Here is a 24,006-nt window from a genome sequence, read left to right on the forward strand (position 1 = left end):
AAAAAAAAAGTCCCATCAAAAAGTAGGTAAGGACATGAATAAACAATTCTCAAAAGAAGATATACAAATGGCCAACAAACATGAGAAAATTCTCGACATCATTAATGATCAGGGAAATGAAAATCAAAGTCACAATGTGATACCACCTTACTCCTGCAAGTTTGGCCATAATCAAAAAATAAAAAAGCAGCAGATGTTGGCATGAATGTGGTCAACAGGGAACACTTCTATACTGCTACTAGGAATGTAAACTAGCACAACCACTATTGAAAACAGTGTAGAGATTCCTTAAAGAACTAAAAGTAGAATGACCATTTGATCCAGCAATTCTACCACTGGGTATCTACCCAGAGGAAAAGAAGTCATACTAAAAAGATACTTGCACATGCATGTTTATAGCAGCACAATTCACAGTTGCAAAATTGTGAAACTAAACCAAATGCCCATTAATCAATGAATGGATAAAGAAACTGTGGTATATTTATATGATGGAATACTACTCAGCCAAAAATAAAAATGAATTAATGGCATTTTCAGCGACCTGAATGAGACTGAAGACATTATTCTAAGTGAAGTAACTCAGGAATGGAAAACCTAATATAGTATGCTCTCAGTGATATATGGGAGCTAAGTTATGCGGACGCAAAGGCATAAGAATGACACAATGAACTTTGGGGACTTGGGGGGAAGTATGGGAAGGGGGTGAGGGATAAAAGACTACAAATATGGTACAGTGTATACTGCTTAGATGATGGGTGCACCAAAATCTCACAAATCACCACTAAAGAACTTACTCATGTAACCAAATACCACCTGTACCCCAATAACTTATGGGGAAAAAAAGCATTAGAGCAGGAATGAAAGGAAGTAAAGTACTTGGAAGAGGGCCAAGTGGGTGACTTGAGAGATCAAGTGTGTGGTTCGACCTTTGACTTAGGGTTCTTATACATTGGCATGCTTTTTGGGGGGTTGCATCCCTTCTCCCCTGACTCTTCCCTTGGAGTGTGCTACCTGCATGCTCAGTGGCCTGCCAGCACTTGAGAGGGGTTGCAGCTGTATTGTGTTTACTGGAGTGGTACATATGCTCATTTGAGGCGTTCTTCCCTTACCAGTTCTAATGTTCCTAGAAGGTCATATAGCAATTAAACTCCACCATTTTACCTCTTAGTGCACATGCATGAGCCCACTCATCCAAGTTCTGAGATCTTATCAGGAAGCTGCTGATCACCAGTTTCAGATGTTTCTGTCTACTGGGATCTACCTTTCCCTGGCTCTGGCTGTGACCAATTATTATTTTAGAGAAGCAGTGTAACAACTACCTGGCCATCACCTAATAGTCACCTGACATTCCTGGTTGGGGGTGGAGGAAGTTTCCTACCCTGCTCATGTCTCACTAGCTACCTACTGTAACAATATCTCCCTTCCCAAATGGAAGTTTTATTTGCAAGGAAGCTTTCAATCATTTTAGGCATGTATTCTTCAGCTATTTCCATAACAAACTCAATTGTTGTAAACTCGGTGGTTTTCATCATTACCCAATTATTCTCACTCTCACTGCCTGCAGGGAAACTGTGGTTCAGCCAGACTAGACTAGGCTTGGATGGGCAGCTCTCTGGCCATGGATTAGATGGATTTGGCCGTGGGTTCTCAGTCTACTCAATGCTGAAGGACAGTGATAATACCGCTATCATGAGATATGCGTATATTAGTCCATTCTCACACTGCTAATAAAGACATACCTGAGACTGGGTAATTTATAAAGGAAAGTGGTTTAATTGACCACTTTCAGTTCAGCATGACTGAGGAGGTCTCAGGAAATTTACAATCATGGTAGAAGGAGAAGGGGAAGCAAGGTATCTACTTCACAAGGCAGCAGGAAGAAGTCCAAGTGGGGGAAATGCCAGATGCTTATAAAAAGATCAGATCTTGTGAGACTCACCCATTATCACAAGAACAGCATGGGGGAAACCTCGCCCATGATTCAATTACTTCCACCTGGTCCCACCCTGGACGTGTGGGGATTATGTGGATTACAATTCAAGGTGAGATTTGGGTGGGGACGCAGAGCTACTATATCGATGCCCAATCTCCAACATACAAGAGACAAGCCAAACCACACAAGGCTATGAAAAGTTCCCGCTCACATCATGCCTGCCAACTTCCCAGTGGCCAAAGCAAATCACACGTCCAAGACCAACATCAAAGGGCAAAGACTTAGTCTCTGCCTACAGTAAGGAGGAAAGAGGAGTAAAATGCTGCGAATAATCTAGAATAGCACAAGCTATTTAAACAATATTTTCAGATATTAAAATGTTCAGTCCAATTTTAATCAAAACTTCAATATGTCATACAATTTTTAGTTTTTCTTCTTCCTCACCTTAGGCCTGAACTGGCTCTGAAGCCAGCAGAGAGAAAGGGAGGGTGCAGCCTGTTCTTTCCGTTGGACTTACTCATTTCAGTAGTCCATAGAGCTGCTCACAAACATTCCAGTTCTCCTTCCTAGACAAAGAAGATAAGATGAGTTTGACACCTACTTAAAGTTAATTATAGTCATGTGACTTACTTTAGCCAATAAAGTGTGTAATTTCTAGGTGGGAGCTATAATAATAAGTTTATGCTTTGCTGCATTCTCATTTTCTATTCCAGTATTCAAAATTGTAGTGCCTGATCAGCCTGGGTTTTTGTGATGCAATTAGCAGAGCTCCTGGGATAGACATAAGTGAGAAAGAAGTCTTTGTTCTCGGTTATTGTACTGAGAACTAAGCTAAGGAGGGGTGTGTGTGTGTGTGTGAGAGAGAGAGAGAGAGAGAGAGAGATACCCACACATCACCTCTTATCCTTATTGATTTTTCTTTCACTCTCTGTGTTGGGTCAGCTTTTACCGTCTTCTCTACCACGTGTGAGGGTCAACAAGGAAAAACATGGTAGAGTTTTAGGTAGCCAGAACAGTTGTAATTCGGACCCTCCACACACACCTGTTAAATGCCCTTAGTACTGACCCTTCCCTTCTGTGTGTTTTAGGGGTTTGTTACCTCATAATGCCTGGGATTCCTCATTCTTCAGTATTTCCTGAGAAGGGCTATGCTTAATCCTACTGATGTCTTATGACTTTGCCTCAATTCCTACTTCCAGTGGGATACCACTAACCACTTTCTGCTGATATCTGCTTTCTCCTGCAGACAGGACTCTTGAAAATAGATAGTTTTTGAGACCACCCTAGTCTGGCTGCTGCCCACAGCACCCTGAGGCACAAAGAAAGCCTGCCCCTTGCCATGCTGGTGAGGCAGTTCCCAGTGCAACTTTCTTTTCTCTGCTGCTGCTGGGCCGGTTCCATCCAGCCTATCCCCTGTAGGCAAGTAGCCAGTACCATTCCCTTCAAGTCTTTAAGGCACATGTCAATTTATCAGAAATCTCTCAGTGTGCCCTGTCAAGTCACATCTAAGAACAAGGGCACACACCTCCTTCATATTCTTCCTCCCATCCTCATAGGGAGAGGAGAAAAATGCCTTTACCCAACCTTCTAGACTGACTACTTTCTTGAAAAAACTTACCAGTCAATCTGCTTAATGAATGAATTAGTCCATTTTCTTGCTGCTATAAAGAATTGCCTGAGACTGGGTAATTTATAAAGGGAAGAGGTTAAATTGACTCACAGTTCAGCACGACTGGGAAGGCCTCAGGAAACTTACAATCATGGTGTAAGGCAAAGGGCACCTTCTTCACAAAGTGGCAGGAGGAAGAAGTACTGAGTGAAGGTGCAAGAGCCCCTTATAAAACCATCAGATCTCAAGAGAACTCACTCACTATCATGAAAACAACATGAAGGAAACTGCCCCCAAAATTCAATGACCTCCACCTGATATCTCCCTGGGATTATGGAGATTACAATTCAAGATGAGATTTGGGTGGGGACATAAAACCTAACCATATCAATGAATCTCCAGTTTTGCTGGTAGACATACAGATTGGTGGAGAGTTTGGGGCTAAAGGTCTCAGGACTTGCTTTGCCTATCTCTTAGCAAGTCTAGCAGAATGGACTTAGACCTCTTCTGTAAAATAGAAGGGCGATTTATCCCCATTGTCCCAAACCTGGGACATTTTGGGATCTCAGTGGAGACTAAGGAGAGAAATATATTCTATTTTTTTTACAAGTTTAAGAGATTACCACATATTCAAGGAGAAGTGAGTAGTTTGGTGTGACCAGAATAAATCTGTGCTAAGGATGGGCAGACTGGCTGGGATCAGATGATAAAAGCCCACGTAGTTCTATTTTCCATGACGACGAGAATCATGTCTTTTATTCCATCTTGCTCTTAACTTACAGGTCCCAGTCCAACTCTGGCTCTACCCCTCTTCCTCCTACACCATTTTTTTTTTAATCATGTATAGTAGATTGAATAGTTCTATGTCCACTCAGAACCTCTGAATATGGCATCATTTGGAAACAGTATTTCTAGACGTTATCAAATGAAGATAAGACCATACTAGATGAGTGTGCGTCTTACATCTAATGACTGGTGTCTTTATAAGAGGATGTGAGACCATTTTGAGATACAGAAAACATCATTTGAAGACAGAGGCAGAGACTGGACTGATACATCTACAAGCCAATGATCACCAGGAATGGCCAAAGCCACCAGAAACTGGGAGAGGGAAGGAAGGATCCTCCCCCGGAAATTTTGTGGGGACCATGACCCTGCTGACAGCTGGATTTTGGACTTCTGGCCTCAAGAACTGTGTGAAAATAAATTTCTGTTGTTTTAAGTCACCAATTTTGTGGTAATTTGTTCCAGCAGCCCTAGAAAATTAATACACCACCACCTATTTCTGTACTCAGTTTTCGCTCTAACAAGAATGCAGGTCCCTCAGATGGCAGGAATCTAGGTCTTATTTCTCTCTGGGTTTTCCTTGGCAGAGTGCTTTAACACAGAGACGTTTATTATAGATTTGCTGCAATAAAAGCATTGATAATTAGCTTTAATTTGAAATCACTTCACAACAAATTGGAAATTTATAACAAACACAGAAGTGTGAATGGAAGAAATGAATAATTACATGCTATTTACCTACTACTATTGTTTCTGCCACATAATAGATCCCCTCTCCCATTAACTTCAAGTTCTCACTCAATTATTTGGGTCAATTCATATTCTTTAGAAACAGCTTGCATCTTTATTCAACCCATTTAAGCTTCATCTGAGGGAGTGAACTGATTAAAAAAAAAAACTAAGTGAAATAAAAACAATTCTGAAAGTGCCAGTAAACAGGAAATTATTAAAAATGACTTGGATAATGGATATTTAGAAGAATGTAATTTTGTTTTAATTTACTGGCAGAGAACTAATTGTTCAATTATTAGAATACACAAAAGGAAAGATAATGTGGATCTTATTTTATGAAGTATTTGTGTGTATGCGTGTGTGTGCGTGTGTGTGTGTTTGTGAATTTCTCAGGGCAGAGTTCTGTGACTAAGACCCTCATTTCATTGCATGTTTACCTTGACCATTTATTTGCAAAATCTCTCTCTGTTACTTAGACTGAAAAAAGCTTTTGAAGATAAACTATGACACAATAAACAGAATCTTGTTCTTATTATATAAAGTGGTATTAATTTAAAATGAAGAAAGTGAGATTAATTTATCACAGCAACTGAAATGTGGGAATGTAAAATGAGGAATTAAATATATCATTTTTGCCTGTTGTTCACGTTGTATTATATATGTGATTGCATATAAAAACAAAGAAGTAAAGGAAAACACTCCTGACTTTTATTAGAGACTTTACAGTCCTACATTAAACATTTTGCATGGAACCTTCTCTTCAGTGGAGATTGCAATTGTCACTTTGGAATTATTGCAGTCTCCACTTTGGTGGGTCTCAGATTAATAAGGACTGACTGCATATGTAAAATGGGAAGGTCATATACGGACAGTGTTTTCTTGTTTCTTTCCTAATAAATCATTCCCAGATGGTGAGTTACACCCCAGAGACTGAAGTTTTTCAAGTTTGTTAATTTTTTTCCATCTTACTTCCTGCTGATCGATATGGCTACCAAAAGTAGCTTTCTGCAATGAATACAATTTAGCTAATGAGGAAGTAGGCAGCTCTTCTCTTTGAATTATGGATCGTATGCTGAGAAAGAGGCTTCTCCATATGTCACTTTTATTGGAGCAACTGAAAGGAGGATTCATATTATTATTTTATTTTAACCAGAATGACTGAAGTTGTTGGCTTTCTATACCGAGTGGCTCTTTGTGTGGGTGAGTAAATAATCCTTGAGAGTGCAAACTTCCTGACAATAAAATATTACTGGCCAGTGGCAGTCAGGAAGTGAAGGTCTCATCCAGTCTCTTTTTGAAATTATTTATCTCTATTTTTTTTGATTGCCTGTGCACTAGGTGTTTGATCTTTAGAGGTGACAAAGATTCTCTGCTTGACCAAATGCTAGCCAGTCTCCTGTGAGCCATCTTCTCAACTAGACCTCAACTTTCACCTATAAAGATTGGAACAGACACTAACGTAGTTTTTAATATCTCAACCAAATCCACGGGATGACTCTAGCCCCCTTTAAAGTGCCTGCCTGAGAAAGCTCGAGGTTGCCAGAAGAATGTACTGCTTGTTCCAGCCAACATGTGAAGAGAGGTCCCCTGTCACCCAGTCTCTGTGAGACCACTTTTACCCACTTTTTGTAATGTTTCACTTCTCTGGCTCAACTGAGCTCTGCTCACCCACTTCCTTACACCCTCATTCTCCCTTTAAAACATCTAGTTGTCGGCGGGGCGCGGTGTACACGCCTGTAATCCCAGCACTTTGGGAGGCCGAGTCGGGCAGATCAAGAGGTCAGGAGATCAAGATCATCTTGGCTAACAGGGTGAAACCCTGTTTCTACTAAAAATGCAGAAAAATTAGCTGGTCGGGTGCCTGTAGTCCCAGCTACTCTGGAGGCTGAGGCAGGAGAACAGCTGAACCTGGGAGGCAGAGCTTGCAGTGAGCCGAGATTGTGCCACTGCACTCCAGTCTGGACAACAGAGCAAGACTCTGTCTAAAAAATAAATAAATAGATAAATAAATAAATAAATAAATAAATAAATAAATAATAAAAATCCAGTAGTCTTTGTACAAATCAAAGTTGAGTTCAGTTCATGACGAACCCTTTCCCTAATGCAATAGTTATTATGGATTAAAATCCATCTACATCACTTTAACTAGTTCCTAGCTTTGTTTATCTTTGACAGAGGTCATGGGTTTTTTTTTTGTTGTTGTTGTTGGTTTTTTTTTTTGTACAGTGGGAGACTTTGGTAATAACCAAAGTCTCCATCAGCCCTGGCATCATTTCTTTCAATAATGTGATGGTTACTTCTGTGTGCCAGCTTGACTGGGCCAAGGAATGCTCAGACGGGTAATATATCATTTCTTGGTGTGTCTGTGAAGGTCTTTCCACAAGAGATTAGCAGTTGAATCAGTGGACCTAGTCAAAAAGATTTGCCCTCACTAATGTGGGTGGGCCTCATCCAATCTGTTGAGGGCTCAGACAGAACAGAAAGGTGGAGGAAGGCTGAATTATCTCTCTCTCTCTTTATTTATTTATTTGAGACAGCGTCTGGCTCTGTTGCCCAGGCTGGAGTGCAGTGGCCCTATCTTGGCTCACTGCAAACTCCGCCTCCTGGGTTCACGCCATTCTCCTGCCTCAGCCTCCCAAGGAGCTGGGACTACAGGCGGCCGCCACCCTACCCGGCTAATTTTTTGTACTTTTAGTAGAGGCGAGGTTTCACTGTGTTAGCCAGGATGGTCTCCGTCTCCTGACCTCGTGATCCTCCCACCTCGGCCTTCCAAAGTGCTGGGATTACAGGTGTGAGCCACTGCACCCAGCCGAATTCTTTTTTTATGATTGAGCTGGGACATACATCTTCTTCTGATTTTGGATAACAGAGCTCCTGGTTCTCAGGACTTTGGATTTGGACCAAGACCAGGATTTGCAACATTGGCTCTCCTGGTTCTCAGGCCATTGGACTGGGATTGAATTACACCACTAGCTTTCCTGGGTCTCTGCACACAAAAGATGATGGGACTTCTTAGCCTCCATAATCCCATAAGCCAATCTCTCATAACAAGTGTCCCTCTCTCTGTCTCTTTCTCTCATTGATTCCTGGAATCCTGACTAATACAAATATAATAATTGCCAGTGGGATACTCTGGAAAATAATGGTCAGCCCTCTGTGGAATTTGATGTCTATCATCTGTTCCCTGAAACTTCCCCTACATACTTAGAGAAAGAGAATTTGCCCACATGAGTCTTTCTCATCCAAATAAAGAAAACCCTACTTTGTTTATTTCCATCACCTCATTGAATAGCTTTCTTGCACTACCTCAGTTTCTCCAAGGTCTTAGGGGTCAGAAAACAGAAACTTTTGGCAAAGGTCAAAGACAGAATGAAACACTAGCTTTGTCAATGAATGCTTCTTGAAAGTCAAATTATGTGGAGGAGTTTCTTTCTCCAACTCTCCAGAGGAAAAATCAGTATACACAGGTGTATTAGTCCCTTTTCACAACGCTGAATAAAGACATCCCCAAGACTGGGCAATTAACAGAAGAAAGAGGTTTATTGGACTCACAGCTCCACGTGGCTGGGGAGGCCTCATAGTCATGATGGAAGATGAAAAGCATGTCTCACATGGCGGCAGACAAGAGGAAAGGAGAACTTGTGCAGGAAAACTCCCCTGTTTAAAACCATCAGATCTTGTGAGAGTCATCCACCATCACAAGAACAGCTCAGGAAAGCCACAATTCGATCATCTCCCACTGGGTTCCTCTCATGACACATGGGAATTGTGGGAGTTTCAATTCAAGATGTGATTTGGGTGGGGACACAGCCGAACCATATCAACAGGGGGCTCATAGTTTGTTGGTATGGTATGAAGCAGTAGATACATCCCTTGTGTAGCTCAGCTTTTCTCAAATCACACCAGCCTCAAAATTACAACAAAAACAAAATAGGTTTAATTAGACAACACTCTCTGTTGGTGAGGTTTTGGAGAACAAGCATCCTCATATATTGCTGGCATAAATTCAAAATGGTACAATACCTGTAGAGGGAAAGTTGGCATTCTTTTTTTTTTTAAAAATCCATGCATATTCATTCTTTGTCCTGATATGCTTCTAAGTAAATATCCCAAGGGCAAAACAATTAAAGAAAAAACACAAAATCGAAAAGATGTACGCACATTGTTGTGCATTATAGGAGAGGAGGAGTCACCAACTGGCATGGTTAATTGACCAGCTGGGCAAAAGGCATCAAGGCTATAGTTCACAGTAGGAGCTGGAAGAATCACAAGGAAATTGGCTGATCAATTTGCAATTATGAATGGATGAGCGTTGCTCCAGCCACCCAGAAGCGAAGGATTGGGTCATATCTTTCAGTCCTGCTGGTAAGCCACCTTGGCCTGCTGAATAGATGTCAAAGGAGCAGACCGTAAATACTAGATGCAACCTGAGCCCAGTGACAACATGTGGGCTTTAGCTTGTTCTACTAATGTCCTCTTTCCAGTTTCTCCTCAGAAAGAGGAGCCAACAAGACCATGAAGGGGCTGCTGCTGTAGTGTGCGTGGCTGGAGTGTTCTGCCTGGTGCAAGGGGTGGACTGATGGCAGCCTGGGCTGGTGCTACTCAAACCTTCCCACTTGCTCCTCTGGCTTCCTTTGCCTTGCTTCCTTATGCACAAGAGGCCCCCTGACTTTCACATCTGACTTCCAACTAATTGCCTGTTACTCACTTCAGCTGTTCATTATCATTTTGTAATGCATCAATGGTCCTTAGCAATAGCCATCTGTTATGGACTGAATTGTGCCCCACCAACCAAACTCATATGTTGAAGCCCTAGCCTCTCATGTGACGGTAGGAGATAGAATCTTTAAGGACATAATTAAGGTTAAGTGAAGTCATGAATTGGGCCTTAATCCAATAGGACTGCTGTGATGATAAGGAAAGGGAGAAATACCAGAGCTCTCTCTTCACGAGCTCTCAGAGGAAAGTCCATGTGAGGACACTGTGAGAAGGCGGCCATCTGCAAGGCAAGGAGGGAGGCCTTAAAAGAAATCAACCCTGCTGACGCTTTGATCTTGAACTTCCAGTCCCCAGAACTGTGATCAAATGGTTTCCTGTTGTTTAATCCACCCAATCTGTGGCATTGTATTATGGTACCCTAGTGGGTTAACCCATTATTCAATCCTCTTAACATTACAGCTACTATTTTCTCCAGAGATCTTAAATGTCAGACACACCTCTGTATTTGATGTATTGTTTTCCACTGAAGTAGCCTCCCAGCTTACCTTTAACAAATGTTGGAACAATTAGACTACCATCTTCTGTGAAACTTCTCTCTCTTCCACCTTTTACCAGGAATGGAGTCCCCCTCCAGCCAGACAGTGGGTCATCCAGTTCCAAAACCCCTTTCATTGACCACTTTATCCTACCATACCTGTCTTGACAGTTGTAAGATGGATTTTTTGGAGTCAGGTGCTGACATGACTGTAAGATATTTATTAGGAATCAACATGCATGCTAGGAAGCAGGATTGGTTAAAGGAAGAAGTGAATTTCAGTGCAGGCAAAATGAACATCAGAAAACATGATGGGGGTCTCTGGAGCTGGTACTTCCTGTCAGATGATCCTGTGTTGGGCCAAAATGGCCAGGCCTTTCTATTCCTACCTTGCTCAGTCTCCAGAGATGGGCTGCCCTGGACAGGACCTGACTGCAGCTGGGGCAGATCTCTGCAACTAGGCAGATCCTGAAGGGCTGTCAGCTAGAGGCCGTCTGCCGAATACATCTCTACAGCTGAGCAGCAAATTCTTCCTTGCTGGGGGACATGAGTTTCACATAATCATATTTACTTCTGTAAAAACCTACAAAAAAAGTCATTCTTAATAATGGAATGTTTAAAAGCATTATGTTTTGTGATGAGGAGAATTATAAATTTCTCCTTCTGACCCCTTCTATTTGGCACAGTATTAAAACGACTTGCTAGTGTAGTATGGCAAGGAAAAAAAGAAGGAAAAGAAATAAAGATGATAAAAGAAGAAACAAATTGTCATTATTTACAAATACTTCTTCAGTTGTTTTAAACAACATTGTTCAAACCGTTTCAACATGGCCCTGCCAATACCATCTCATACGCTCCTTTCCATGTACCTGAGACTCCTCCCACTGAGAGAGATCACCTTGCTTCCTCTCCTTTAATCTGGAAGGGAATGAATGACTGCCCAGATCAACAGAATTCAGCAGAAGTAATGTTATGGTTATCTCTCTTTTCACTCTCTCTCTCAGAACACTCACTTTTGGAACCCGGCCACCATGTTGGAAGGAATCCCAGAGCACATGAGGAGGCCTTTTGGGGGTGTTCCAGCTGACAGCCTCAGCTAAGGTCTTAGCTAATAGTCAGCATCAACTGCTGGCAAGTGAGCAAGGCTTCAGATGATTCCAGCCCTCAGCTTTCCAGCAGAAAACACTGTAAAGCAAATACAGCCATTTCCATGTTGCCCTGTCTGAATTCCTGACCCACAGAAGCCATGAGAGATAATAAATGATTACTAGTGCTTTAAGCCACTGGGTTTGGGAACCATTTCTTATGTATCAATAGATTACTGCAAATGTAAAAAAACTATAGATAAAGTTAGGATGATAATTTAACACAGTTGCTAGATACAAAAATCAATATTAAAATCAATTCTATTTCTATATACTTACAACATACAGAAGTCAAATTTAAAATTTACGGTAGTATAAAAATGTAATTACCTAAGAACTAATATAACAAAGTCATATGAGTCCTTCAAAGACATAATCACAGAACTCGATTCAAATATACTGAAAAAGACCAAAAAAAGGAAATATGCAAGATACATGTTATGCCCATGGATTCACAGAATTAATATTGTATAGATACCAATTACCTCAAAATTGATGTACTATATTGTACCAACCAAATCACAATCGCTTAGTAATGTGATGAGCTGATTTTAGAGTTTATAAGAGAGTTGAGAAATCTTAGAATAGCCATGGCCTTCTGGAAGAACAAGGTGAGTACTTGGTCTCCAGATTATAAAGATAAAAGACTATAACAGAGTCACTGGTGCAAGGACTGAAACATTAGCAAATGGAGCACAGCAGAAAGCCTGGACACTGGCCTGCATAGATATTGAAGCTTTAGATACAGCAGATGTGGTATTGTAGCCACATGTGATGATGTGAACTGATGGATTTTTCCACGAATGTCATAGAACAATTTGGTATCCATATTGAACAAAAAATGAAATTAAATCCTCCTACACAGAAACCAATTCCAGGCGGATTAAGAACTGTATGTAAAAGGTTTAAAAATACAGATTTTAGAAACAAGATAGAAAAATATTTATCAACTCAGTGTAGAAAAGGGTTTTTTTTTTTTTTCTTAAAAATAGTCTAAAACCCATGACCCAACTAAGATTGGTCAATGTGACTGCATTAAAATTAAGAATTATATTCATCAAAATAATCTTTATAGCTTACAGATGAAATAATAGCCTGTGACTTGCTTCAGAATAATCTAGTGGAGCCAGTGGAGAGGGAAGGGGGGATATCTGACTCAAATGGGGCTTGAGATGGTGGTCATTGTGACAAGGCAATGTTCATAATAGCAAAAACCAGAAATAACTGAAATGCCCATGAATAGTAGAATAGACAAAAAAATACAGCATATTCACACAATGTAAGCACAGAGTAGTCAAAATGAACCACAGTTATGTGCATCAATATGAGTGGTTCTCATCTGGAGAACGAGAAACAAGCCACAGGTAATCTATTCACTAAGATTCAAAAACAGAAAACTAAACGACATTTGTTGAGGAATTCATACACGCTTGGTAAAATGATAGTTACGACATTGTATGTAGCGGTTATGTCAAGGGAGAAGTCACAAACATTGAGACACAGGGGCTTCTACATTACTTACCAAATTGTATTTCTTTTCTTTCTTGAGACAAAGTCTCACTCTGCTGCCCAGGCTGAGTGCAGTAGTGTAATAACCACTCACTGCAGCCTTGACCTTGTGGGCTCAATCGATCCTCCCATCTCAGTCTCCCAAGTACCTGAGACTACAGATGAATGCCACCACTCCTGGCTAACGTTTTAATTTTTTGTGGAGAGGAGGTTTTGCCATGTTACCTAGGCTACTCTCCAACTCCTGGAATCAAATGATCCATCTGCCTCTGCCTCCCAAAGTGCTGGGATTATAGTCTTGAGTCACCACGCCCGGCCAAAATTCTATTTCTTAGTGGTAGTTTCATACCTGTTTCCTTCATTTAAAAATTTTATATCATATATATATTTTAATATACTTTTCTGCATATAAAATAAAACTCACGATAGAGAAGAAAAACAGCAGTCGATGTAGCTATTATGACAAAGCTCAGGAAGAATAATGCCTGCTATTTCATGTTGTAGTATTTCTAATTCAAATTTATGAATTAGTTTGCCTTTATTATTATTTTTAAATGAATTAGCTGCCTTTCCTTGGGCTTGCTTTAAAAATGAAGAATCACCACTATCATTCTCTGATTCATTTATTGGTCTGCATATTTTTTTGGACTGTTCTTGTTTGAGGCATGTTACTACATATTGGGGGCACAGAGATAAATAAGACTCAGGCCTTGCTCTAAAAGAGTTTGTATTTCAGTGCATGAGGGTGGTTAGTGGAAGCGAAGGATTAGTTGAATAATTTATTGCCCAGAGCAATGGTTCTCAGACTTGAGCATGCAGCAGAATCACTTGGATGGGTTGGCAGAACACAGATTACTGGGCCCCACCCCCAGAGTATCTGATTCAGGAGAGCAAGGATAGGGCCTGAGAATCTGCATTTCTCACAATTCCCTGGTGATGCAGATGTTGCTGATCCAGAGGACCCTGCTTCGAGAATCACTGCTTTAGAACATTTGTATGATCTGAAAAGTATTCCTTCATTTAATGACTTTTCTATTCTCAGATAGTTTTTTTGCTGAAAAAAACTAAATAGAAAAAGAAATACATCAACCCCCTATTCATGTAAGCAGGTTAAAATATAGTATTTTATTACCCTTCACATAACTTTTGTTTTGTTTTGTTTTAGAGCTTATGCTTTCTTGATACAATTAAAGCCAAAGAGACATGGAAGTGGGGAGATGACATGCCGGTGCCTAAACTGGGCATTAGGAAAGTGGGGGACACTTCAGTTGTTATTAGATCAGGCAGGGTTTTGGAGCCGAAGCTGCTCCTCAGGGGAATAGAGGTCAGATCCTCGGTGAGTTGCATGGAATTACTTGCCCAGTGGTAGCTGGAGGGGCCCAGATTCAAGAGACTATTGAAATGCAACTCAGGATTGAGGCATCATCCCATTGGAGATAGTGGTTGTTAAAAATTTAGACAGATTCGAGAGGTAAAGATGAAGAAGATCAGCTAAAGTGATCAAAAAGTTACTGGAATATGTTCGTTTATTAAAAAGCAAAAATGACAGTGGTTTATTTGGTTTCCAAACAAGAGGTTCAGAGGTGGCCAGTCCTGGCCCAGGGAATATGCTGGATGGTGCCGTCAAGGGCTCACCATCCTCAGTTGGTGAATATTCTCCTGATCCCTGGAAGGCTGCTGTCCCTCCAGACACTTCTATATTCCAGGAAGGAAGAAAAAAAAAGACAGCAATACATGAAAGGGTTCACCAGCTGTCAGACAAGTAAAAGCTTTCCTGGAAGTTGCAGCCAGAATTTGCCTGCTTGTACCATGTGACTAACATTTCTCCATGTCCCCCAGTGCACAATGTATATGTATATTAAATCATCTCATTGTACACTTTGAAAGCATATGATTTGTCAGTTAAACATTTTACACTGAAACAAAGACCAAACAAAAACCAGAAATGTAAAAGAATATTTCTGCTTGAATCTCACTGACTGGAACCATACCACATGACCGCCTGAAGGTGGAAAGAAGATAAGGGAGGTGGAATTAGATATGGAATTGGCTAGCCAGTGTCTGCCACACCAAGGAGAGACCCTGTTAGTTCCAGTCTTCCAAATGTTAGTCTTTGCCAGTTTTTTGGGACACACAATTTATCCCAGCACAGAGATGTCTCTTGATAGAGTTTAATTTGAAACCATGCATTTCTCTTGGCAAGGCAGGCAAATTACTCCCTCTCTTGGAGACTCATTCTGGCTTGTTTCATAGGATGGTAATTTAGGTGCTGTCTTTGGAACCAGACTTCGTGGGTTTGAATCCTGGCTCCTCTTATTAGTTGTGTGACTTTGGGCAAGTTACTTTCTCCCAATGTTGCATTTCTTCATCTGTAAAAGAAGAATTAAAAGTGGTTCTCGCCTTATCAGAGTATTATGGGAATTAACACAACAGCTAATATAGTACATGTGAAACAGAACAGTGCCCAGTCCAGACTAAGCACTGGATAAATATTAGCAATTACTTTTCAAAGGTTAGAAATTTACGTGGTCCCAACCTTTATCACCCAGTTTATGTAAAATGCCTGTCATTTTCTTCATACTAATTGAAAACTTATTTTTCATTTTCCTTCAAGTCTCTTGTTTCCGGAAGCCTAGAGTTGCATCCAGTGTGCATTTCTCAAGTGACACGGTTGCTAGTCTCTGTTAGGCATTCCTGTTCTGACAGTCAGTTCATTGCCATGAATCTCCATGTTTTCGGTGAGATCTGTAAATATCCACTTCCTAGGAAGGGTGCTGCTACCTTAGACGTAACTTTTTTGAACCGGAGACTTGAATCTTCCCCCAGCAGATTCCTGAACTGACCCTATTGATGTTTCTGAAGCGTGTGGTTCTAGCAACCCTGAAAGCTCTGGTACCTCTGCCCTGTGTTCCTCAAGAAACAGTCTTTCCTTGGTTTTTAAATGTTCCACGCTCAAAATAGCATTTCTATTTACTAAATTTCCTTTTTCTGTTCCAATATTATTTTGAGAGGGCTCAGCTGGATTTCCTAACCCCTTATAATTCTCTGGCAGGTCACTTTCCTTCTCTAACACTCATGGGCCTAACCTTGTTTGTTGGGTTTCTGTGCCTCCTTTCCTTTCACTTTCCTACTGGCTTCTGACCCAGATATTTATTTCACTAATATTCTCCTCTAGAGAACCTCTTGTGGGGTTCCCACAGTGAGAGATAAGGAATGAACCAGCCTTGGGCCTGAAAAGAGCACACTTCCAGAGGTGAATAATCCAATCCAGTAAGCACTCAACCATGAGATCAACATCTAATCCAGACTTGGCTTTGCTCTATTATTTTCCTGTCCAGTTCCCCTTTAAGATACTTCAAATTTGCTGTGCCTACCTGTTTTAGTCCATTTTCATGCTGCTATGAAGAAATACCCAAGACTGAGTAATTAAAAAAGAAAAAGAGGTTTAATAAACTCAGAGTTTCACATGGCTGGGGAGGCCTCACAATCACAGCAGAAGGCGAAGGAGGAGCAAAGGCACGTCTTACACGGTGGCAGGCAAGTGTGTGCAGGGGAGCTGCCCTTTATAAGACCGTCAGATCTTGTGAGACCGGAATAAGTTACTCACTATCATGAGAACAGCATGGGAAAACCTGCCCTCATGATTCATTTACCTCCCACTGGGTCCCTCCCATGGCACATGGAGATTATGGGAGCTAAAATTCAAGATAAGATTTGGGTGGGGACACAGCCAAACCATATCACCACCTGTTTTTCTTTAATTCTATAAATTCATCAATCATATTCATTCAGGAACAGATCATATTTCCAGGCTCATTTCAATAATTGGGCCCTTGAAGCATACCTAGTAAGTCTTAATCAAACTAATAAAGTTTTAGTCAGTCTTTACCATTCTTCACCATGAGATGATGCTAGTGTATGGAATATAAACCCCTTCCCTCCAGCAAACATCAGTCCCCCAGGTTTTTGGGTTAAATTACCTGGAAAAAAATCATCCTCTTTCTTTCACATAACACAGTAAGTACTCCTAGGGTTGATTGTAATGTGACCTTTTGGACTAAAATGTCATGATAACAATTCAAGTAAATGTTTGGTTATTTGCCAGCCACTCTATGTAGTAGAAAATCTATTTGATATGCTTTTAAAAGCAAATCTTTACATAAGAACAAAATGTTCCTGGTAGGTTCAAATCATTTGCTATAAATTCTGGAGGACATTTGAGTGCAATTGTATTAAATGTAACACTGAACTCTCAGATTAAAACATTCAGGAGGGCAGCAAACTTGTACATTGGTATACTTTTTATTTTTCAGGGAAAATAGTAATTGCATTCATAAGAAAAAAGATAGATATAAATGTAGACATTGACAGCAGTGAATTCCAGGCAAGTTGACCGCAGTTTTATTTACCATTTGGAGTAATCTTGAAACCCATCAAGAGAAAATATGTTGCAAAAACTTTGTATTGTCTCTGTTTTTATGTAAGGGCTTTTACCATAAAAAAAAATCTAGTTAAAGATTTTAAAAATAGTAAAATCAATTAAAAAACACATGACATAACTTTAAGTGGTTATAATTAAGATTTCAAAGTAAGCATTTGGACCAGGCATGCTGGCTCACAACTGTAACCCCAGCACTTTGGGAGGGGGAGGTGGGCGCAACACTTGGGGTCAGGAGTTCGAGACCAGCCTGGCCAATATGGTGAAAACCTATCTCTACTAAAAACGCAAAAAAAAATTAGCTGGGCTTGGTGGTGCATGCCTGTGATCCTGGCTACTTGGGAGGCTGAGGTGAGAGAATCACTTGAACCCAGGAGGCAGAGGTTACAGTAAGCCAAGATCGTGCCATTGCACTCCAGCCTGAGCGACAGAAGGAGACTCTGTCTCAAAAAATAATAATAATAAAAATAAATAAAGTAAGCATTCATTCTAGTGCTATGACAAATTATATACACCCTAAATTGTTAACAATATTTTGTATGCATACCTATTCCAGCTACCTACCAGTAATAAATAGGCCGCTCAAGGTCAAGGATCAAGTCGAAGTTATCTTTGTATTTCCAAAAGTAAAATTATATTGACATCTAGCAAGGTACTCAGTATTTTTAAAAATAGAATAAATCGATCACACCATGCGTTAAATTTTTGAAAATTCAGCATTCACTAAAAACAAAACAAGAAAACAACAACAACAAAAAAAAACCATCTGTTGACCTTGTTAGTCTAGGGAGGGTGCAGGTAGAAGAAAAATTTAGACTAACAATTTCCTGCAAAATTTAAAAGACTATTAATGCTTATTATTAGTGTCAGAGCTGACCAGTACTTAATTTATAAAAAAGAAATACACAATTCATGACCCAATTTTATTTAAAAAGTAAAATATTATTTTTGATTGAGAAAATAAAACAATTTCCTTTGCTGCATACCCCGTTTTATCAAATCTAGTACAAAAACCTTTTATTGAATATACTTTATTTGCATAAACTTCTTCACTATATTTTTCATAATTGTTCCCGTGAAATAGTTATTAGTAAATAAAAAGTGATTTTATTACATTCTGACATTTATTTTTCTTTCCAAACAGAAGGAAAGAAAATAATTACTTGTATGAAATACTTGGAATAATGTCTTCACTAATTTATTTATTCCACCACACTGAGTGCCGCCCAGGTGTCAGGCAATAATACAGGTAACCGGGACACAGAAGGAACAAAGCAGACTGAAATCCTTCACTCTAGGAGTTTATTTTATAGTTGCAGTTTAGACAGACCAAAATTTTTAAAAAATCAGTACATCTTACAGTCTGTTAAAAGGTCGTAAGTATTCTGTAAAAAATAAATTAGGGAAGGAAGATGTAAGTACTGAATACTGGAATGTATGTGTGTGGGGGCATTGCAATTTTAGATAGGAGGATCACAAATGTTTTTCTGAAAAGGTGACATTTAAGCAATCACTTGGTGATGTATAGGAGGGAGACATGGATGTCCAGAATCATGTCACGTGGCCAGAATTGTAAAGACCTTATACTAGTACCAGGTATAATTTATGTTTGCAAAAACAGCCTACTAGGAATCCTACCTGTAGTCCTGACACGGAGAGGCTATGAGACCTTCTCAAAGCCCCTTTCTCTCTCTTGCTCTCACTTTCTTTATCTGTAATATATGGGGTTGAGCTTCATTGGTTCTCAGCCAGTGTGGTCCGACTGGTTTTCAGTCGGTCTGGGGGCATATGGGAATGCTAGAGAGTATTTCTGGTTGCCCCGATGTTTGGAGGAATACAGCTGACATTTAATGGGTGAGGCTCAGGAAAAGTAAACCTCTTGTAATGCATAAGACAGCCCAGCATAACAGAGGCTTGTCCTGCTGAAAATATGAATGGGGCCTCTGTGGAGAACATTGGGCTAGGACATCAGGAAGTTCCTATCTGGAGCTAATGGTGAACGTTGCCAAGCCTAGGCTAACAGGGAACACTCATTCCCCATTCCCGCGTTTCCATGTGGCAGAATCTCCATTAAAGTAACCTTCAGGACTCTCTCCACTCTCTCCATCTTTCTTCCACTTTTCTGTTTGGTGCATTCAGGGCTTAACTCTTTCTAGTGTTCTTTCTTTGTGCGTCAGCTTTTTATTGTGGTGTAACAAAATATGACAAACTTAGTGGATGAAAACAATACCCATTTATTGGCTGACAGCTCTGTAAGTCAGAAGTCTGGCATGGTGTGATTGGGTTCTCTGTTCAAGGCATCCCAAGACTGACGTCAAAGTGTTGGCTAGGCTGATGTCTGGTCCGGAGGTTCTGGAAAATATCTGCATCCGAGCTCATTGTTTGTATTGGCAGGATTCAGTTCCTTGTGACTGTGTACTAAGGTTTTCCAGCTCCTCAGTGGATGTCCACCAGTGGCTGTCTCAGCACTTAAAGGCTACCCACATTCCTTGCAACTAGGTCCTCTCCAACTTTAAGGCAGCCAGAGCACGCTTTCAATTGCTGACTTCTCCATGTCTGACCTGCAGGCCAGTTTTAAAGGACTCACATGAGTAGGCCAGGCCTACCTGGATAATCTCCCTCATAACAAGATCAACTGGTTTTGGACCCAAATTATATTTGCAAAATTCCGTCAGAGAAACACCTAGATTAGTAGTTGATTGAGTAACTGAGAAAATGGATATGTTGTTCACCAGAGGCCAGGAATTTGAAGGGTTATCTTAGAACTCTGCCTACCACGTATCTGAGGCAAATTTGCTGGCCTATATATTCCCTGCTTCCTTATGCAGTAAATTTTATAACGGCGGGTTCCCTTGTAGTGGTCCTGTAGTTGTAAAACTGTTCCAGTAACTGATAAGACAAGTGTATTTCTGGGGTTGTAGTATGAGCTGTAGCTCATATGACCTTGCACTTATGCCAAGACCTCTAACTTAGCTTTAACCAGCAATAAAGTTTAAATGAAGATGTCCATTGGTCTGATTCCTCTATCCATATTTTAATTACTTCTCAACACGATTAGGAAAAAAGGAGTGTTATTTATTAACCCTTGAAATATAGTGAGGTTTTTGTAGGTATTACCTGCTATACTTGTTTAAGAAATACGTTACTGTTGAACAAATTCAAGAAAGATTAATAAATCATTAAAATAATGGTTTGACCATTAGACCTTTTTATCTCTATTATATGTTTCAAAAGCTACTTTAAAATTACACAAGTAATATAAGAATGTGTTATTGTTATAAAACATTCGGTTTAGAGTAAGCTTAAGACTTCCTTGGTCTCTCTCCCAATATTCTCCCTAGAACAAACCATTGTTGAACTTGTATTGCATAGTCTTATAAATTATTTTCTAATAAAATCATATCTACCTGATTAACATTTCTGCATTACTCATATCGTTATTATATGTAAAAGGCAAGTCACAGAGCAAGTCTTGGAAAGCTTTCTATGTCATTTGCATTTGTATCTGTCTTTTGAACTTTTGCATAGCGTTTTATTTTACAGATCTACCGCAGATTTTATCACCACCTCCGTGGTGATCATTTACACTGGTCCTATTGCTTGCTAATACAAATAATACAGACACAGACTACTTTGTACAAATCTTTGTGTGCATGAGTGAACAAATCTTTCAGCGAGATCCTAGAATTAATATTGGTAGTTACATTACTTCTTATGTTGGTTGATTCTTCCATGGTGCCCTCTAAAATAGTCCCATGAACAGTTTTGTTGTGTGTCTGTGGGAGCCCAGTAAAAAGCTTCTCTTCTTCCTGGTCTAAATTCTGAAATGATTGAGAAAAGAAAAGAAAGTTTTGTGAGGAAGAAATCAAAGATGACTACCATTTGTCTTTTCTTACGCATACCCACCTGCCTCTCTTCACATTGAAAGCTAAAGTCTAATTCTCCTCCCCTAGAATCAGGGCTGGCCCTGGTGAGTAGCCTTGACCAAAAGAATGTGACAGAAGTGATGTCTGTGGAACTCACATGTAGGATATAAAAAGCCCTGGAGTTTCTACTTGGATATCTTATAATCTTTACTCTGTGAAGTACTCATCTGGAGTAGAGTTGTAATGCAGTAAGAAGCCCAAGCCACGAGAGAGGGTGTTCTGGTCAGCATTCCTAGATAACCAATGAGCTGAAAGCTTCATTCTATGGCTCATATTTGCATCATGCCAGGAGATAGACAATGTCTTGTTGTCCCACTGTGGTGGGCGCTAAAATGATCAGTGGGTTCAGGTAGAATGCTCAATGTTACCATCGTATTGTCTTCTTAATAAAAAGGTAACTGTTCACAAATTTTTTATGCATAGATGGTCATTACCTGAGCTAAGGATTTCAGTTGGCTATTAAAAGAAAAATTTTCTGATTCTATGATTTCTTCCTAATTTATTAGCTGAACTTAATGTGTAAACAATAAATTCTTTTTATCTTCTATGCATATTTGGTTTCTGTGCTCTGTAGTGTGTACAGGAAATGCAAGATAGACATTATTTTCCTTCAACTGTAGATTTTCAGGGAAATAAGTTGGTAGCCCAGTGGTCCAGTTACTTCCAATGGTGTCTATAAGGATCTGTCTCTTTCTCTTTATTTCTGTCTTTCTGCCTCAGTCTCCCTACCCCTTATTTTCCTCTCTTTTATTATGAAATCTCTTGGTTTTTCAATATTAAATGTGTTTCAACTGATTGCATTTATTATTCTTTTTGATGTTCAACTGGCCCTGTCTTTGGCCAGTGGCAGCTGCTTCATTGCCTGTTCTAGTGCTGTTTGACAAGACCTGTAACTGCCTTGATAGTACTCTTACCTTTTGACACACTAGAGTATCTCATTCCTAATCTCTTGCCCTTGATATGCTTTTAACTTTACCACTCTTCTCCATGCTCATGCTTTGGGCATTTAAACAATTTAAATCTATTTGATTGGAGTATGTTTTACATAATTAGAATGCACCCAGTTAATTGAGTTTTGACAAATATGTTTACCCATCAAACAACCACTGCAATCAAGGTATAGAGCATTTCCATCACCTCCCACAATTCTCCACCTCTTTCCAATGGATGCCCTCAAGAACTCCTGGTCCCAAGCAGCCATCGATGTGTTTCCTATCACTAAAGATTGGATTTTGGTTTTGCCTATCATGGAATTTCATCAGAATGAAACTGTATAGAATACAATGTCTTGTGTCTGATCTCTTTCAGAATAACGTTTTTGAGGCTGGGCAAAGTGGCTCATGCCTGTAATCCCAGCGCATTAGGAGGCTGAGGCAGACAAATTGTTTGAGGTCAGGAGTTCGAGACAACTCTGGCTAACATGGTGAAACTCCGTCTCTACTAAAAATACAAAAATTAACCGGGTGTGGTGATGCATGTCTGTAATCCCAGCTACTTGGGAGGCCGAGGCAAGAGAATCGCTTGAACCCAGGAGACAGAGGTTGTAGTGAGCCGAGATGGTGCCATTGCCCTCCAGCCTGGGTGATGGAGTGAGATTCCTTCTCAAAATAATAGTAATAATGTTTTTGAGATTGATCTTTGTTTTTCCATATAGCAGTTGTTTGTTGCTTTTTGTGGCCAAGTAGTATTCCAATTGCATGGATATTCTGGAATTCTTTCTTGCATTTATTTGTTGATAGACATTTGAGGTGTTTTTTTTTTTTTCCCCAGTTTGAAGGTCTTACAAAATTTTTGTAAATATGTATATACAAGCGTTTGTGTAGCAAAAATATTTTCATTTTCCTTAAATAAATACCTAGAAGTAAAATTATAGGGACATATGGGAAATATAGATTTAACTTTTTGAGAACCTGCCAAGTTGTTTTCCAAAGAAGTTTTACCACTTACCCTTTCCACCAACAATATATGAGCATCCCAGTTGCTATACATCTTTGACAACCTTTGTTTTAATTTATACTCCTTTTATGACTAAAGACTTTGAACACATTTTCATGTACTTATTGGCATATGTATGCCATTTGTATATACATATACAAATGTATATGTGTATATACCACATATACAAATGGTATATGTGTGTGTGTGTGCGCGCTTGTGTGTGTGTGAAGTGCCTGTTAAAGTATTGTGCTTATTATATTATATATAAGCATATAATATATTATATTATGTTATAAACTCTGGGTTGTTCATCTTTTTATTCAGTACCACTTCATTACATATTTTGGATACAAGTCCCTTGCCCGATACATCTATTGTAAATATTTTCTCTCAGTGTAAGTCTTTCTCTGAATTTTCTTAATGGTATTTTTTGATGAGAAGATTTCATTTTTGAAAATGTCCAATTTGTTCTGTGTCTTATCTAGAAAATAGCTTTATGCTTCAAGGTTGTAAAGATATTCTACATTTTGAAAAGAATTTTATAGTTCTCAATTTGGTCTATTATACATAGTGAGTTAGTTTTTGCATATGGTATGTCATAAGAGTTATGATTAACTTTTTTTTCACAAAAAGATACAGTTTCAAAGACAGTATAAAGGACCTTTTCCCATTGTGGAAGACAGTGTGGCAATTCCTCAAAGACCTAAAAACAAAAATACCGTTCGATCCACCAATC

Source organism: Mandrillus leucophaeus, unplaced genomic scaffold (genome assembly GCF_000951045.1).
Source record: "Mandrillus leucophaeus isolate KB7577 unplaced genomic scaffold, Mleu.le_1.0 Scaffold317, whole genome shotgun sequence".
NCBI lineage: Eukaryota > Metazoa > Chordata > Mammalia > Primates > Cercopithecidae > Mandrillus > Mandrillus leucophaeus.